The sequence below is a fragment of the Parasteatoda tepidariorum genome, chromosome 8 (genome assembly GCF_043381705.1).
Source record: "Parasteatoda tepidariorum isolate YZ-2023 chromosome 8, CAS_Ptep_4.0, whole genome shotgun sequence".
Lineage (NCBI taxonomy): Eukaryota > Metazoa > Arthropoda > Arachnida > Araneae > Theridiidae > Parasteatoda > Parasteatoda tepidariorum.
Window position 1 is genome coordinate 50,655,291 of NC_092211.1, and position 6,965 is coordinate 50,662,255.

General features: G+C 29.6%; 1 protein-coding gene across 1 annotated transcript in view; it reads right to left on the reverse strand.

The window, feature by feature from the left end:
• The window catches only part of LOC107446121 (nuclear receptor coactivator 2), a 103,131-nt gene extending 96,884 nt beyond the window's left edge, over positions 1-6,247 (reverse strand). The window contains exon 1 of the mRNA XM_071183896.1: positions 5,871-6,247. The gene's annotated coding sequence lies outside the window, so the exon portion shown is untranslated. The remainder of the gene's footprint in view (positions 1-5,870) is intronic.
• Positions 6,248-6,965: the final 718 nt, after the last annotated feature.

The following is a 6,965-nucleotide window of genomic DNA, read 5'->3' on the forward strand; positions in this document are numbered from 1 at the left end:
GTCACATTTCTGCCAAAAGTATCATTTTTACATCGAATTGCTTCTCTGCTTTGTTGGTACTTTCGAAATTTCTGGAATTTTGACTAGATAAGCAAGGCACATCAAAAATGCTCGCTGGAGCAGTTGTAAACAGTAGCTTATTGCTCAAATTCCTTCAAACATAACAGTTATATGAAATTAATTATACTATATGTTACACTTCAATTGAAATATAGTTATTGGAATAGATATCAAGTTAAGAAAGAAATTTATTGCCATATTAACGACTCGAGAACAAAATAATGTTTGAAAATAGCTATACACTGTCTCCTAGAAAAAGATTTTTTTTTAAAGAAGAAATGTTAAAAAACTTAGTTCCTGGCTTGTATTCAAAGTTCTACATCCGCCAGAAGCGATTTTTGCAATCTGGTTGCGTCATTCGGAACAAATGCAGGGGAGTCAAAAACCGCTACTACCTCTTCGAGATAGTAAATGAGAAACAAGTGAGAAGACGGCAAATAGAATTTCGTTTTCACCACTTAAAATACTTTTGAAATTTAGTACAAAGTAACATTCTCAAATCGTCAGGCCAAGTTGAAGAGCGAAATATTCTGACTTTCTAAAAAATAATAATCAACATTTTTACTATACATACAGTTAAATTCTGGGTAAAACTGGTTGTACGAAATCTATAGGCACAAACATTGAATTATCTAGTATCCACGATATTTTCCTTAAATTTTAATAAATTTTAGAATGATAATAAAATTAGTAAGAGAAAAATATAATTCGTATAAATTATTTGAAAGAAAAAAAATAGATATACGAAAAATATATGCATACGAAATCTACAAGCACACATATTGAGTTATCTAGTATTCATGATATGCCCCTTGAATTTTATGAACATTTATGATAATTAAATTAATAATTGAACATTATAATTTATGCAACTCATTTCAGAGAAAAAATTATATAATTTATTCTTGCAAAATCTACAGGCTATCTAGTCTCCACGATACTATATTGAATTATCTAGTCTCCACGATAATTTCCTCAAAATTTAAGAATTTTTATAATGATAATTAAATTAATAAATAAATAACATAAAGTTTAAAATTAGTTTATTTACTCATACGAAATCTATAGACACATGTATTGAGTGAGTTATCTAGTATTCACGATATATCCCTTACATTTTACTTACTGAATAATGAATATAATTCTTACTTAGTGTGAAATTCGTGTTTATGCAAATCACGGGATCACAAATTCAAGGGCTAAATTTATTAGCACATCTTTAGTGATCAGCTGAGCTTGGGATGGCGTAGTGGATAAGACACTGGTTGTCATTGTGAAGGAATGGGGTTCTTTTCCCGATGGCTTGCAAACCCACCCAGCTTCATTACCACCTTGTCTGGGTAGGCTGACGGTGCGCATTATCACATTAACCCACATCAAATAGTTCGCCACGAAATTGTGGATCCTTAACCACCCAGCTTCATATAGGGCTTTTGCGAAAATAGAGTATATAGTGAGCTACTAGCATAATTAAGACCGCAATATTAGTAAAAATTATATTGAATGAAATATTATAGCGATCGAATTTATTAATTTATTTTCCTCCGTAATTTAAATTGTGAAAAAAAATTGTCATTTCTTAAAGATAAAAACTGAGTTATCAGGGTTCTGTCCAGACATTTTGTGAAAAGTTCGTTTGTCGTGAAATTGTGAAAAAAATTACTCACATTCTTTCAACCAGGGTCCGTTTTATGAATTTGTGCAAATAGGGCCCAGATATTGCAAAAAACTTTTTCAAAAAGTTTTTAAATTGTAAATAGATACAAGATTATGCTCGGCACTGTAAAATTATAATTAAAAAAATTAAATTTTCAAAAATAAACAGCAATTGTTGCTTCTAAATTAGAGATGCAACATGAAAATATTTGGTATTTAGCCTATACTGCTGAACTCAAAATATTCATTTCGGACGAATAATGGCAGAATCGTCTGCTGAAGACAAAACTTAATTCGTTTACATCCATCTTTCTTGTTTTCTGCCCTGGAAAGAGTTTATTCGATTAACAAAATAATAATGAAGATAAACAAATTTGTGAAGGGTCCGATTAAAAGAAAAATCATTTTGTGAAGGGTCCGTTTTTATGAAAAGATATTTTGTGAAAGGTCCGTTAACGGACCCAAATTTCTTCTAAACCGACTCCTGCTTACATTGAATGAAATATTATAGCGATCGAATTTATTAATTTATTTTCCTCCATAATTTAAATTGTGAAGAAAAAAAATGTCATTTCTTAAAGGTAAAAACTAAGTTATAAATAATAAATAATTAGAAAAAAAAGTAGGCATCTAAAATTAATAAACTTGCATAGACATTAGGCAATTTATTGAACACTTCCGAATAAAAAAAAAGACTCACAATAGTTAAAAAAGAGAGAAATCTGTTTGAGAAACCTACTGATTTCAATTTTACAATCACCACAATGCCATACTGTTCCAGTTATTGAAATTAGTTTTCTCATCCCCTCTCACTTCCGCCGAGTTTCTTTTTAAGGCAAAATAGTTACCTTACAAGAGGGAAATCCCACGTATATTTTATTTTCCCCCCACCCCTTTTTGATCACTGCACCCTTCATAAGGTAGGGGGCAAACGGGCTTCTTCCGGCTTTTACAAATCTGATGCTGAGTTCAGTGAAATGGGAAATCCTTAATATTATTCAAGTATTCTTTATGCTAGCCAAATGGCGCTGAAAAGTGAAAAAAAAAAAAAAGACTTTTTTGTAGCAAAAAATTATTTAAAAGATATATTTTGTTGTTAAAATGTTATACATTAATAAATATTTACTTGTATACGTCGTAGGCTAATTGGAAATCCGGGCTCTTTATACCAGCTCACGCCACTTCACAATGCGAAGGCTCACTGAAATTACTCTAACAAATGGCGTCGGCAGTTAGCAATGAGCCGGCAGACATTTCCACGACTGATACATTTTAGTTTCCTCTTGAAACACGAAAATACAAAAAATTAATTGTAACTTTATCTGCCACATTTAATAAAATGAAAAGTACTTTATCGTGAGTACAGCAGTGGTAATATATCTGAAGTTAAATTTCGAAAAATCTTAAGAACGCACTTAAATGTCTCAGGAGATAGATCGTGCGCTTTCCAATGAGGTTAACCGGGTTCGAATCCCAGCAATGACTGGTCGATTCTAATTTCGCACTCACCTCACACCGATCACGTGCTGACGTAAAATAACCTCAGTGGTTAACGGATCATAGGTTAGAGTGCCCTTGTCGTCAGGCTGACCGTGGGAGGTTTTCCTCTCCATGTAACGCAAATGCAGGTTCGTTCCATCAAAAAGTCCACCACGAAGGCAAATTTTTTATAATACTTGATTCAGACATTCCCTTGTCTTCGTGATTGGGTTCAAAATTACAAGGTTGAACATTAGTAGCAGTAAAATTGGGTCGACTGTTCATCGACAGTTATAAAAAATAAATAAACTCTAAAGTAGCAAAAAGGTAGACAGACGATTTTTTCATAAAGGGACTTCATATATAGCCACTTATGAAAAAATTGTATGTACTAACTCGTTTTGCAAAAGTAAGTTAATTAACTAATTGTATGTACTAACTTCAATTTCGCAACTAGTTTTTTTCCCCTTCCGCTTCAATTAAAATAAAATCAATAAAACAAAGTTTTTTTAATAAAATAAAATTTAAAAAAAATTACGATTTTCATAAAACTATGAAAAAAGTTCATAAAATTTCAAAACAAATTTACGCACATGCACTAACTATAATGTACGTTTAATCGTACATTAGATAAATTCAACCAAAAAGTGAGGAAAGTGCTTCATTAATAATTCAACTGTTAAAAAGTGCTCCATTAATAGTTCTGTTAATGCAAGGCTTTTAGTGTTTTAAAAAAAAAAGAAGACTAAAATAAAAGCGTAAGACAGTGTCTGAAATTTCCCTAGCACATATTCATTTCAGCTATCACCTGTTGCTCATTATCTCATAACAGGGAATGTGACGTCAGAGAAAACTCCCACCCCAGCAAAATGTCACATTTCTCTTTAATCCTATTCATAGTTTTGTAGCAAGCAGCCAACTCGTAAAAATAGCTCTTGTTTCTAGGCCACGTGATGCGTTGCTAGGCGACTGCGGTATCCAATGAAAAGCAGACGAAATTTCTTGCAACTCTTTCGCAAAAGTAGCTCATGGAACTGCCAATTCAGAGAAACTTCGCTGAAAAACTTGCAGCATATTATACATTTACACAGTTTTTCCTTTATCCTAAAAATTATAGGGCTGTTTTTTTGGCGCATAATTGAAACCGAATGAATAACATTATAGACTGTATTTTTTTCCCTTCAAAATTATAATTTAGAACTGGGTGGAGTGAATCAGTAAAATTATAAACTAGATCACAGACACGATCGTTAGAAAAGCTGACCACGAAGTTAAGAACATGTAAAGTATGTACATATGTATTAAAAAAAAAAAACTTCGTTTCGAAAACAAAATTCTTGGAACAGAATCAAAGAATGGAAGAATGAAGATTAACTTCGTTTGTCAGCTTTAAAATATTGATAAACAAATATCAATTATAAATATCTGGAGAATGTTTACTGATTTATAAACTATAGCATATTTTACTGATTTCCTTTTGTTTCGCTGATAGCAAGCAGCATAATTTTTTTTTTTTTTTAAATAAATGTATAACTGAGAATTTGGAAGTTCATTCAAGAATTTATATCAATGCTAATAATATCAGGTAACGTTTATTTGGTTCATGAAAAGGAGGGTGGGGGTGGATTTGGTTGTAAGAAACATCAGTTTTAACTTTAAATAAGAAAAATATTTTCTAACTCTACTTTTTATCCAACTTAAAATATTAAAAAAGTATCGTTTTATAAGCAAATATTCGATTACAGACTCAAAACATAATAAATAAAATCTTTATTATTCTTTCAACAATTCCGATCGGATTAAATTAAATAATTAATATGAAAAAATACGCAATATTAATTAAAATTTTTGGTTTCGTCTGTCAATTTTAGCATTCTTTTTGAATAATTCACATAATTACTAATTTTTAACATAAACTGAATATTATAACTTTTAGAGATATATTTGATACATATAGTGTTAGACTACGGGTAAGTAACATTTACTAATACAAATTTTTCTCTAAATAAATAAATAAAAAGTAATAAATATTCAAAGCTTATAGATATAATTTTATTTCGAAAATATTCGCAATCTAAATACTCTGCACAAATTTTAATTTTATTTTGTTTTCATTTACTGAGAAAAGTAAAATAATAATAATTATTATTACGTAGATTTAAATTTATAATAATACAGAATCATCTATAAAAAAAAAATGCAATATTTATCAGAGCTATTAATTTACACAAAAATAACATGATGCTATTTTATTACTTAATTAGATATAAGCAAAGAAAAATTTCAAAACGAAAAAAAAAATTTTTTTATATGCTATTAGGTTAAAAAGAAAAATTTGTTCAATATTAATTAACAAAGTAATAACTATACTAAATTAATAAGGTAACCAATTCCAGTAAAAATTGGTTATTATAAATTCAATAGAAGCAAATAATAAAACAAACAGCTCGACTAAAAAAATTATTTCCTCACGAAATAAATTATTATTTTTATAAAGTATATAGCAAAAATAAGAGTGTCTTGCTATAAAAAATTTCTTGAAATATTCATAAAAAATCAAAAACACAAGTTTTCAACAACTGCTCAAAATAGTTTCAAACATATTATTAACACAAATTAAATTTTAGTAAAATCAAAATTATTGTTATTTTAGTTAAAGGGAAACGCCCACTCACCTATACGAATATTTCCACAATTATAAGTTATGATATCCTTTGAAAACAGCTCAACAACAATCCTCAAAAGTGAAAAGCACAAAATGTAAACAAATATCCAATTAAATGAAATCCATCACATATCCGTCCGCAATAATATTAATAATAATCCAATAGCACAATGACACACTAATATTAGTTACTAACACGTTAGAGTAAGTCACTCTTCAGTTTTTATCATATTTAATCGGGCCATCGACGAGCGCAAAACGGCCCGACGAATAACCAAAAAGGTATAGTTTTGTTTTGCCTGATGATGATCGTCGGGTTTCGTTACCGGTACACTGGGATGTCCTTGGCGACGGGTTACTCACCCGATTGGGCGACCTTCGAAGAGTGTCTCAGCCAAATCAAAGCGAAGAGAGCGCCGCTCAAGACGACAGCTGCGCACAAGTTACGTCACGATAAAAGCATGCAGCCCGCCCTCTGGCGTTAAACAATTCTGGAGTTTGTTTACAAATAATAGAAAGGTGAACGAAAATGTAATATTAAAAAAAATTTAAGTCTGGTTACTAACAATGACAAATATGTGCTAAGAAGTAATGCACATTTGTTTTAGTTTGTAAAATATATTGTTGTGTGTTCTTGTTCTTAAATAATATTATTCATTAATAAAACTTTTCTTTTCTTAAAAATTCAAATTCGTTTATTTGTCGTTTCAATTAATTTTGCNTAAAAAAAAAAAAAAAAAAAAAAAAAAAAAAAAAAAAAAAAAAAAAAAAAAAGCATATATATTTTGGAAGGAAGTTCTATCTTTTTAGAAAATAGCTTCACTTCACAAGTTTTTAAAGCTAAGCTAATTTAAAATTTAAAGCATTTTTTTTAAAGTTTTATAATTTGGCCGTGCATTTTGTATTAAAATTATTGTTTTTTTTAATAGCTACAACATCTTATAATATGAAACTTTCAAGAACTTATTTTAGTAGATATAAGTTACGCGTATGCAAAATTTGAAAATGAAGAAGTAGGAATTACTGGCCAATTTAACGTTGCTGATCCTTAAAAATATTGAAATATGAGGAAAGAAATTCTCTAATTTTCGAAATTAAGAAATAA